Source organism: Sinocyclocheilus grahami, unplaced genomic scaffold (assembly GCF_001515645.1).
Source record: "Sinocyclocheilus grahami isolate Dianchi unplaced genomic scaffold, SAMN03320097.WGS_v1.1 scaffold50.1, whole genome shotgun sequence".
Taxonomy (NCBI): domain Eukaryota; kingdom Metazoa; phylum Chordata; class Actinopteri; order Cypriniformes; family Cyprinidae; genus Sinocyclocheilus; species Sinocyclocheilus grahami.
In genome coordinates this window covers 462,695-474,477 of record NW_015505229.1, presented here as the reverse complement: position 1 = coordinate 474,477, position 11,783 = coordinate 462,695, and positions in this window count along the sequence as shown.

The following is an 11,783-nucleotide window of genomic DNA, read 5'->3' as shown; positions in this document are numbered from 1 at the left end:
GACGCGCTCTGTGCGTTCTACGACGCAAGTTTAAACACCGCGCGCAGAGGGCCGTCGTCCGAAGATGGTCCTCGAGTGGATTTCGCCGCGTTTGTGGAGTGGATTCTGACCAGATCCACTCCGAACCCAGAGCCCAGCCCACCATCTCCCCACGGTGCGGAGCTAAAGCCCGAGCCCACCGATGACGGAGAGCCAATTCCCGCCGCGATCTATGAGCCAGCGCAATGGTGAGCGACTGAGCGGAGGATCACCCCGGAAGTAGAGCCCAACCCGTCAGACCAGGTGTGTGAGACAGCAGCATCGCCCATTGCGAGGGAGAAAGTCGTGGATGGTGAGAGTGCGGAGTGGAGCTCCGCCCACTGCACCGTGGCTGAGGGTGAGCTGATCGTACATCTGGGGCTGCTGGACTTTGAGGGGGACTTAATAGACTGGGAAACAGAGCTGGAATTCAACTTGCCCCCTATCCTCTCTCCTTGGTCCCCGCTGGTCCCGTCCAGCCCTGAGGGGGCTCCCGTTTCCCAGTCCAGCCAGGAGTGGGCTCTGATCCCCGAGGACAGCCCTGAGAGCCCGGAGGCTCATGAATGCTAGCCAACCCGCCCACTTCTGCCTCCTCCACCGCTGTCGTCTGGCAGCCCCTCTGCTCGCCCTCAGCCCACCATCAATAAGGTGCGAGCGCCGCAGGTCTGCCATCCTGCAGCATCGCCATGGCTGGAGAATCCCTCACCTCCACCTCCAGCCTCTGAGGCCCGGACTTTGCCTTGGCCCGTAGACCCAGAGGCTCAACCTCGGCTCATAGCTCCCTCGCCTCCACCGTCACCCGTCGATCCACCAGCTCCACCAGGCTCCCTCGTCCCTCCGGCTCCACCGCAGATCTCCGGATCTCCGCCTTGGTCGCCAGAGCCCTCGGCTCCACCCTGGCCCTCCGGATCCTCAGAATCCCCCTGGCTCGTTGGCTCTCCGTCTCTGCCTCGGGCTCCTCCACCACCTGCTCCACCGCCGTTGGTCGGCCCCCTGGAGTCTGCGGCCATTCCTCCTCCATGACTCCTCCCTCCGTCGGCTCCACCGTGGGTCGCCATCATGGCTGTGGCCTGGGTCCTGCTTGGCTCCTCCTGCTCCAAGCCCCTCCTGTCTCCTCCCTGGCTCCTCCCTCCTTCGTCACCTCCCTGGTCTCTGTCTGCCGGCCCCCTCCCGGGTGTCTGTCCTCCTCTGGAACCTCCTCCCAAGTTCCCACCCGCTCCTCCCCATGTAGTTTCTACGGCGTGAGGACACGCCTTTCGGGAGGTGGCGTAATGTCAGGATCATGGACTGTCTGTGTCATGTTTTGCCCCTGTTTCTTTTCCCTTGTTTGGTCATGTTTCTGTCCTCGTTTTGTTAATTAGTTTGATTATGATCCCATGCACCTGTGTTCCTCAATCATCCCCTGTATTTAAGTCCTAGTCTGTGCAGTCTGTCTCTGTCGGGTCTACTTGTTGTCTATGTGTGTTGTTCAAGCTCCTGTTGTAGATTATTCCCAGTGTTTCTTTGATTAAATACTGTTAAACGTTTCCTTGTGTTCCCTAAACACGTTCCCACTTGCTCCTCCCCATGCAGTTTAGATGGCGCGAGGACGCGCCTTCTGGGAGGGGGCGTAATGTCAGGATCATGGACTGTCTGTATCATGTTTTGCCCCTGTTTCTGTTCCCTTGTTTGGTCATGTTCCTGTCCACGTTTTGTTCATTAGTTTGATTATGATCCCATGCACCTGTGTTCCCCAACCATCCCCTGTATTTAAGTCCTATTCTGTGCAGTCTGTCTCTGTCGGGTCTACTTGTTGTCTACGTGTGTTGTTCAAGCTTCTGTTGTGGATTATTCCCAGTGTTTCTTTGATTAAATACTGTTAAACGTTTCCTCGTGACTCCAGCGTGTTCCCTGAACAGTGTGAAGTGACAATAGGGGTGATGTGAGCTGATTTTTTGTGGAAGTTAATAGTCTGGCAGCAGAATTTTGAATGTCCTGCAAACGAAAGATGGAGTGAGCTGGTAAGCCAGAAAAAAAGAGCGTTGCAATAGTCAAGGCGAGCGGTAATAAACGCATGCACTAATGATTCCGCATCTTTTCTACTGAGGAAAGGACGAAGTTGCGCAATTCGACATAGCTGAAAAAAGCAGCTTTGTAGAGTTTGCTGATGTAGTCATCCAAGGTCAGTGATAGGTCTAGAATGATACCTAAATTTCTAATGGTAGCCGATGGAAATATAGAAATAGTGTCAATGTCAAAGCTAGAAACATTAGTTTTATTTATTAGAGATGGGGGACCAATATAAAAATTTTTTACTCAAGAAACTAAGAAAATTAGAGTGTAGTTTGTGGCAGAAAATGTTCTAATGGTAGAAAATGTTCCAATGCAGGATTTTGTCATTTAGATTTAGATTTAGAACATTTTCTACCATCTACATTCTAATTTTTTGAGAACTTGTAAAATCGTTTTGACACCTCTATATGCTTTGTCAGCACATACATTTGCCTTGGAGGACAGGTTTTGTCGGTCATATTTCCATAACAAAACATCAGAAAATGTTGTTGTGCATGATTTCTTTAGATAATGAATTTATCTTGCCCTCTAGGTGCTCGATTGTTTGAGAACTTTTGAAATAATAAAATTATGACATGTCCAGTATGCTTTGTCGGCACATACAGTTGCTTGGGAGGGCATATTCTGGGTTTGAGTCGTTCGTTCATCACGTGACAGCCCCATAAACTTAACCAATGCAGTCTGAGCCGGAAAGAGAATTGATTAGTTAATCTCTCGAGTCTTCAGGTTTGAGTCGTTCGTTCATCACGTGACAGCCCCATAAACTTAACCAATGCAATGCAGTCTGAGCCGGAAAGAGAATTGATTAGTTCATCTCTCGAGTCTTTCGAATCGTTTGTTATTTTGTCACGTGACTTGACAGCATTGGATAGAGATATTAGTTAATTTACACGCTTCCTTACAAATGGGTGCATAGTTATTATTATTATTAGTAATAGTAGTAGTAGTAGTATTATCATTATTATAATTATTATTTATTCTTACAGACACGTGATGCGTTTCTGGACCTAAATTGTAGCTTTTTATTTCTTACAGATTATAAATGTGTGAATTTCTGTCATGATGGTTATTTTCCATAACACTGAATGTTGTAACAAAGGTAATAAAGAGTTGGTTATTATTATTAAGTCTCTTTCCAGCTCAGACTGCATAGTTTAAGCTTATGGGGCTGTCACGTGATGACCGAACGACTCGAAAAACACGAAGACTCAAAACAGGTGAACTACTTGACTAATTCCAGTACAGAACCGATAGGATGTTGTGCATGCGCGACTGAACGAATTAGACACATTTTAATCTTAATAGAGAAGCTCAATATTTGTTGTACAAATGAACTCTGCGATGTAATAAATCGTATGTTTGACAGCAACATACTGTTAATTAATTAAATATCGTTCTACCTTTAAGTGCGTGTTACACAAACTACATTATGCAGCGACACCCAGCGGCAGGTGTCAGTCACTACCGAAGGTGCAACAGCGACACGCACCGCAGCAATGTCAGTGACACAGGACGCAGTCCATTGACATGTGTCACAGGTTTTAGTGACACATGCCACTGTCCACTGACACATGCCACTGAAAACCGGAAGGGTCACTGAGCATAGTATGTGCCAATGGCATCTGTGCGTCAGATGTCATGTCACTTGATGTTAAAACTGCTGCTGGAGCCAGGTGTGACTCGCGAGCCAGAGGTTCCCGACCGCTGCCATAGAAGAACCATTTTTGATTCCACAAAGAACCATTAGGGCCTTTCGCACCGCGGGAACCTTTTCATAGTACCAGAAGTAATTGTGGAACTACCCACTTTTTGGTGTTTTCGCACCGCCGGAACTGGGTGCGATTTTACTACCGGACTGCCTTTTTCGAGAACCAAATTAGCTCCTTCTCCGGAGCAGGGTCTAACAAGCACAACTGGTACTAATCGTGACGTAAGTAACGTTAGACAATGATTGGCCAAACGCGTATGAAAACGCCCTCACCCGCCATGATTTAAAACGCCGTGTAAACATACTGTAAGCAGGTCAACTTATTTCGCAAGTATGGAGAACAGCGATAGATGGACGGACGCTGAAGTGCAGGCACTTGTAGCAAATGTAGCACTGCCAGTTGTCGTTGGAGATTCTTAGTCCTCCTTTCCGTTCTTTCAATCGCTTTACGTATACGTCGACTTTCCATGACCATTATTGTGAAACCCGTGAGACACAACAAAAACAGCTCAGATCACAGTGTCCTCCATCCTCCTGTTGTTCATGTTGTTCTTCTTTGTTTCTGTTGTTGAACGCAGTGCACAAATGACGACGCTGTCGACCGGCTTACGTCACTTCTTAGTACATAATCTCGGTGCGAATGCAACCCTTTAAATGGTACTGGGAAATAGTTCGCGCAAAATCGTCCCAGTACTTTAGTACTGTCCATTTAGTTCTGGTGCGAAAGGCCCCATTCAGCCAAAGGTTCTTTAAAGAACCATCTCTTTCTTACCTGTTTATAACTGAAGAACCTTCTTTCGCCAAAAAAAAACTTTTGTGTAACAGAAATGTTCCCCAGATGTTAAAGGTTATTTATGGAACCATTTAGACAAAAAGGTTCTTCTATGGCATCGTGAAGCACCTTTATTTTTAAGAATGTAGAAGAATAAAAAGTGTCATCGGCATGATGTGCTATAGTATTTAAACAAAAAGAGCATGATGAATCACACTTTTGTAGTTTTTATGTGCTGAAAAAAGTGGAAGGAATAAGAGCTTGAGGTAAGCAGTTTTATGTTTCGCGTTGATTTCATGTCGCATTTTTATTGGTTGGTAAGTAATCCTGGGTCGAAGCAGCAAACTTGCAATGATCATTCTGAATTTCAGAAATCGCCATGATTGTTTCACAATGCCAATCTTTCGTCTGGGACAGCCGAATATCATGCAGTGTGTCCCGGGCTTAAGGAGGAGACAGGGGTCAAGAAAAATATCTGGCCATGATGACAGAGGTTTGGTTTAATTATTGAATAATTATACAAGAAAATTTTTCCATATTATACCTGAACAGCTGTTCTGCTGAAGAGGTTTTGCAATCACACATCAAGACCTGATCAATCTATCAACAATATAATATAATTAATAATAGAATCCCAAGTCACAACAACCCAATAAACTATAAAAAGAAGAATATTTATTTAAAGCGCATACTTTCTATGATTCTCTGTCTTATGTTTTTATGAACAAGAATGTTTTTGCGAGTTTTTGTTATGGACTAAATGCTCTATACGGTTTACATACTGCATTTATTTTTGTTTCATTGAAGAAGTTAATTTATTTATACTAAATATAACACTATCAGAAGTCTAAAATTAATCAAACAAACAAACAAAAAAATGTATACTTGAAAATGGCACATTTTGGTTTTCTAATCCATTATAGGCTACTTTTCCCAAAGCTTTAAACATGTATGATTGACTGACATTGTGTATGACACCACTTGTAATGACTAGCTTTAACTGGCAGAGGGCAGCCTTCAACTTTCTTGTAAATATAGGCAATCGGTTAAGACTAGAGAGTGTGTTGACTCTCAAATGCCTCTAGAGGTACAAACAAATAAATCAATAATTAAAAAAAGTCAATCATGGTGACAGTACATATCATGATATAGGCTGGAAATTGCAGAGTGTATTAATTAATTCAATGCATTGAATTAAGTGCTTTAAAAATAAAAGATCCTTTTTTTCTTTTCTTTCTTTCTTTAAACTAGATGGATGCACCCAAAATATTTTAGAAAGGCCTTAGTTTTCGGCTTGCTGTTATTTAATTTAATTTGTATTATTATTATTAAGCATTTCATGAATAAACCGCATTACAGTATTACAGCACAGCACAGTATAAATTCAGACTGAGAGAGAAAAATGAGTGACAACTCGGCACGTTCCGCAGCAATACATGAGTCAGAACAACTGGAAATAATATCCCAGCATCATATTGGAAGAAAGGCACTCTATGCTAATGACGGTGTGTAATGCATGCTACTAATGGCATGTGATGTTAAAGCATAGCTCTTGCGTCTTAATCCATGATGAGGAAGAAAAAGAGTGGTATAGTGGCTAGCCTACCATAGGGTTGTCACGTTTATTGCAGCATGCCAGTCCTGCTACTCTCCTGACCAAAGTACAATATGCCATGTTGTCTCAGCCTCCAGAGTACTTCCAGTCATTTACAGCTCACATTTTATTACACTATTAACTTTTATTACCATTCCAGCACCACCGTCCACCTCTTCATACAACGAAGCAAGGCCACCAGAGTCTGAATCATAAAAAACGAAATATCACCTCTTACAATGCGCATGTGTATCGGGGTTCACGCTTGACACGCTGTATGCATCAAGTCTCATCATTAGTGATATACGCTGTGAAAGCTTATACTTAAAAGCAAAAAATAAGCAAGGCTTTTTGAAGCTTTGAATCAAATGAACCGATCGCTTTGTAAAATCACTGTTTGAAATGCTCAAAACCCCAGCGCACTCCGAATCCGATTGAATACCAAAACAAAGTAAATGCAATGAGAATTGCAGAAAAATATTTTCAATGTCACGTTCTATATAAAAAAAAAGTGTTTTAGTTTGAAACCACTGACATTTCGAAACAGTAGGCCTGTGTAACAAAGCATCGTTTAATCTACTGATATCAAGTGATTTGATTATTTTGTGCTCCGAAGCATGGATTCGAAACAGAAGCGCCCATCACTACTTTTTAGTTTAGGTCGCTATCTTGTTCACAAAGAAACCATTTTTTGAATGCTTTGTCTACGCATGCGCATATGTGCTTACCAAGAGTGTTTGGTAGGTTAGACCTCATTAAGAATTTCTCCTGGCTGTGAGAGCCAATTAACCTCATTTGAGCAGCACCAGCACAGACACAGATGAACCCAAGGGCCTGCTTTGCGTTTTTCAAATTAAGAGGGCTTCACTTTTCTCTGTGTCTTTGTGGAGTCATTAGGGGAAGGGTTTGTGGGAAAAAGAACTGTGCAGCAAGCAAGTCATATCAAAGCACATCCCTAATTCACTTGAATCTCGGAGAACACGACAAATTGAATCTGCTGCACAATTTTAATATGAATAATTATCCAATTCTTTAACTCTGAGGTCCAATCTGGTGCTGAATAATAAGTGGTGACACACGGGCTAGTTTAACATTAGCACTTATTAGCAAATGGCAAAAATCATTAAAGAAAAGCCATGATAACCTGCTACGTTCAATAGAGAATCATTTGGTGATGTGACATGGAAGATTATGCCTGATGTAATTTTACATTGTGGCTAGAATGTTTTAATGCATCCGATTTCATTAAGAGAAAGGAGGTGTACATGGAGGAGATACAAATCTTTCCAGTCCTTGCTATATCATAGCCCTAAACAATAGTCCTGGCTCTCGTTGACCTGATGAGTGATGATTTTTAGGCTTGGACCAAGTCTGGAAGCACTAAATGAAGTCAGACAAGAACATTGGTGCTTCCAGAAAACTCTTTAATGCTGCTTTTGCAACAGGGCTCCCAAGTAGAGCTGAGAAGCTAAACAGGATCCGGGGAGAGTGGAGAAGCACAGACATAATAGATGGATCACATGCTATTTATACAGGCTGGCTCAGAAAACTGAGCGTGAGAGGAGAGAAAATGAAGGGGAGTGAAGGAGGAAGAGAACATGTTGACCCACGCTAATCTGTTCCATCTCTCTGTACACTCCCTGTGTGTTTTTTCTCTTAAACTGAAGAGAAAACCACACAGACTCATTTTCAATCTGAAGATCAAATCCTTACAATCACCTGTTCAATATTGGGCCATACTGAATCCAAATCCCCAATATCTCCTCAGCCAATAGGAAGCTGGCGCTGTAACTACCCTGATGAACAGATTTTGCAGTGTTAGCATAACAGTACAGAGCTGTTTAGTCATGATGGTAGTTTGTAGGCCAACAGGGGGAAGCTAATGGGTTTTTAGAACAATGGTTTTGAATTCATAAGTGAAATAAGTATATCGTTAAGACACTTTCTCAATTATGACTACTGTGAGTTTATATGAAATACCATTCAAAAGTTTGGAGTCACTGAAAAATTAAAATGTCAAATAAATGCTGTTCTTTTGAATTTTCTATTCATCAAAGAATAATTAAAAATGTAATATGGTTTCCACAAAAAGATTAAGCAGCACAGCTGTTTTCAACATTGATAATAGGAATTCAGCATAGTGTATTATAAAGGTAATCATAAGAGACAAAAATGACTGACCCTAGACTTTTGAACAGTAGGCCTAGTGTACAGTATTTGATGAATAGCTATTTTAGACCCTACTTACAGTAGCATCATGTAACATGAACAAACAGAACATGTCTGAGCTATGACTATGCATCATTTATGTTGTAGTACAAAATAGGAAAGTACTGTACCTTCAAGTAGGAGAGAGTGGGGTAAAGTGTGCTAATTTCCAGCATTTTCCAGAAAAAAAAGCAAACATTTCATTCATTCTGTGGTGAATTTACTAAATCATTTATGTGAATGTTTAGTAGGAGAAATTTCAGATGTTACAGTTTAGTTGGTGCTTTCACAACTAAAGAAGACATTTATGTTAGCCTTACCTCATGAAGCATGTTTTCCCAAAATGCTGAGTGAACCTAAAGGTTGTGACACCAAACTGACAACAAAGAAATAGCGGCGATGAAAGGTTGTACTTGAACACACCGCAAAGACTGCAGCCAATGGCTAACTAGCACTTAATGTATGTTCTGCATAAACAAACTGTTAACAAAACAGTGTTTGCTTATCTTTTAATGTACATTAATTGATAAGCTGAAGGTTTTACATATACATTTTTCACCCAGGCTCAGTAATGGCACATGAACGGGAAACATGCAGCAAGAACACCAGAACAAAAGGTGCCGTCTCCAGTGTTTTCTCAGCAGAACACATTTGCTCGCACTGTTTTCTTGTACCCTCAGTGATGTTGTGACCAGCACAGGCCAGGATGCACCTGCGTGTGGAAGCTGAGGTCGTTTAGGACACCAAGATCTTTTCCCCAGACCACCACTGCCATCGGCTCCCTATTTATACCCTCCTCCTCTCAGTCGCACACTCACAGGGAAGGAAGCACATCAAGGAAGCCTCGCCTTTTTTTTTTTTTTTACACTCCTCTCCCAAGGCCTCTCAGTGGTGGATGAGCTCTCGCCCTCCTATTTGCACCCCGGTAAGTTAAGGAAATAGCCACTGGCCCATGTCTACATATTGAGAATCACACTGGGAGGAAGTCAGTACAATACCCATTTCCAAGTATTCCAACAATCGCCTGCTAATGATGAAGGACATAAAACATAAACAACCAGTGATTCCCAAGCCGCTTCGAAAGCATTTGTACACAAACGCAGACTCTTCGGGCCATTCTCTCAAGGCTGGAACACACGGAACAGTCTGTTCCCTTTGGTTAAACATGTTTGTTAGTGATTTAAGACCAGATTGGGGGAAACGGAGGATAGGGAGGATCAATGTCCTGGCTTAAACCATAGCCTCTTGTTCGCTGTCCCGATGCTTTGAGCGGGGCGCTATCTCTGTACCTGTGCTCTCGGATCTGTGTTATTCAATTACATTTGAGCTCATTCCAAATGTGAAAGAGAGAAGCCAAGAACAAAAAAAAGTCAATTTTTATGCTGGCACGGAAAGACAGTGCCTTGCCGTCTAACATTGATTTCCAATAAGACGGTCCTAACATGTCTAGATACACTAAAACAGGGCAAGATTAGTCCAAATCACCCTATTTCAAGCAAAGTATCAGTAAATGCATTCTCCATTATCTAAAAAAAGCCACTTAAAGATTGTTGACCTTAATGGAAGAAGTGCAAAGGTAGTATGGAGTTTCTCTCCAACATTTGTACGCACTTAAGATTAGATCTGAGTTGGAGTATAAGGTATTTTGTAGGGTGTTAGATTTTGCTGTATTTGGCCGAGTAGTCATTCGGGTGGCTCGCCAATGTATTAAGATTGCACTAATACATAAAACAAGTAAGCTTCACCAAGATTCTTGTGGGGAGAAGAATTTCTTGAAGGTTGTAGTGTGGTGTGTTAGTCTTCAAATAATCTTTACTCAAAGTTCTGTCTGTGGGACAGAAGTTTATACTATAAATAATAGACGTGATACTGTAATCTCCCACTGGGGATTCTGCGATAAACTCATTAGATATTATATATGGGACATTTGGCCATATGGGCCATCTGGCTGTATGAGCCAATTGATTCACACCTTTACAGACAGAGTTGATTGTGTATGAGGGACAGTCACAATGTAAATGCATCCCACTAAAGATAACTGAAATACAGTACATGTAATCTTACCCATTTAACATTTAATACCCACTTATATACCATATATTTAGTATAAAATAAAGTTATTGTAGTAACTGAAATCCTATTTAAACTTCTTCTTCTTCTGAGACCACATTTTAAAATGTATCTCCTCATAGACCAGGGATGGGCAACTTTGATAGTGACGAGGGCCAGCATTTTTTCTCCTTTATATCAAGGGGCCAGATTACTAATCCACGTCCACACACCTTTTACACTGCCTTACTCAATTTCCTTTTTATTGAAGGAAATGAAAGTATAAGTAATGTCATTTTTAAAGATTTTATTATGTATAAAACTTGTGCAGTTATGCTAATTCAGAAGGAAAACTTTGTTGTCAGTGGACAGAAATATTACCCCGACAAGCCAATGTAAACATTTCAATTGCATTGTCTGTAAATTTGCAACAAACAAATATACAGAGGTCATTTTTTTATTAGTAGCCTACAGAACATTCTCAAAACAACCTAACAGGACAGTTAAAAAGGGCTTAATTAAAAAAAATAAAAATTATTCCAAATGGTACCATAAAATAACCTGGTATCTGCAGGATTTTTGAAATCAAATTTAAGACCTTTAATTATTATATTAAATAACATATAAATATATCATAGTGTAATATATCTTAGTGTCTTAATTGTTTAGATTTTTATAATGCATTAGCTTTTTGTCGATCCACTGGTTCTGTGAATTTAAAAATATGTAGCAAAAATAGTAGATGGGCTCATTGAAAAACGCTAATTCGTTCTCTGCCAGCAGGTTTCACTTTCTAAACTGTGCATCTAGTGGTTTCCCCTGTAACCGCAGTACACAAAGCTGACATGCAGCACTCAAGTTTATTCAGTTAAAGTAATTGCTTTTTTAAAGATCATTATTTTGTGTATTTGGTGTAACAGAATATGTTGACATGCTTTAATGTTCAAAAAACATATACATAATTTTTCAAATACTGTACATTATTGTAAGTCCTCTATGCCCCGCCTCTCTCAAACGCTTCGTTTTCTACAAAGTCCCTCCTTCCGACAAGCGCAGTCTGCTCTGATTGGCCAGCTGACTCAGTGCATTGTGATTGGCCGAACACCGCAAGCACTCGTCAGAAATGTAACGCCGCTTACCATAATCGCAAGCTTCATCTTTCAAAATAAATGTAAAGACAGAGCCCGAAAGGGGAACAGAGTCGCGTGACAGACACAGTGATGAAGCTGGTATGTGTGCAGTACACAAGCCACGGTTAAGACAGCTGACTCCACTGTGATGTGACCCCCTCTTTCTCTCTCTCTCTCTCTCTCGCTCGCAGTGTGTGCGCGCGCACACACACACACACACACACACACACACACGATGCGCAAAACTTCGCA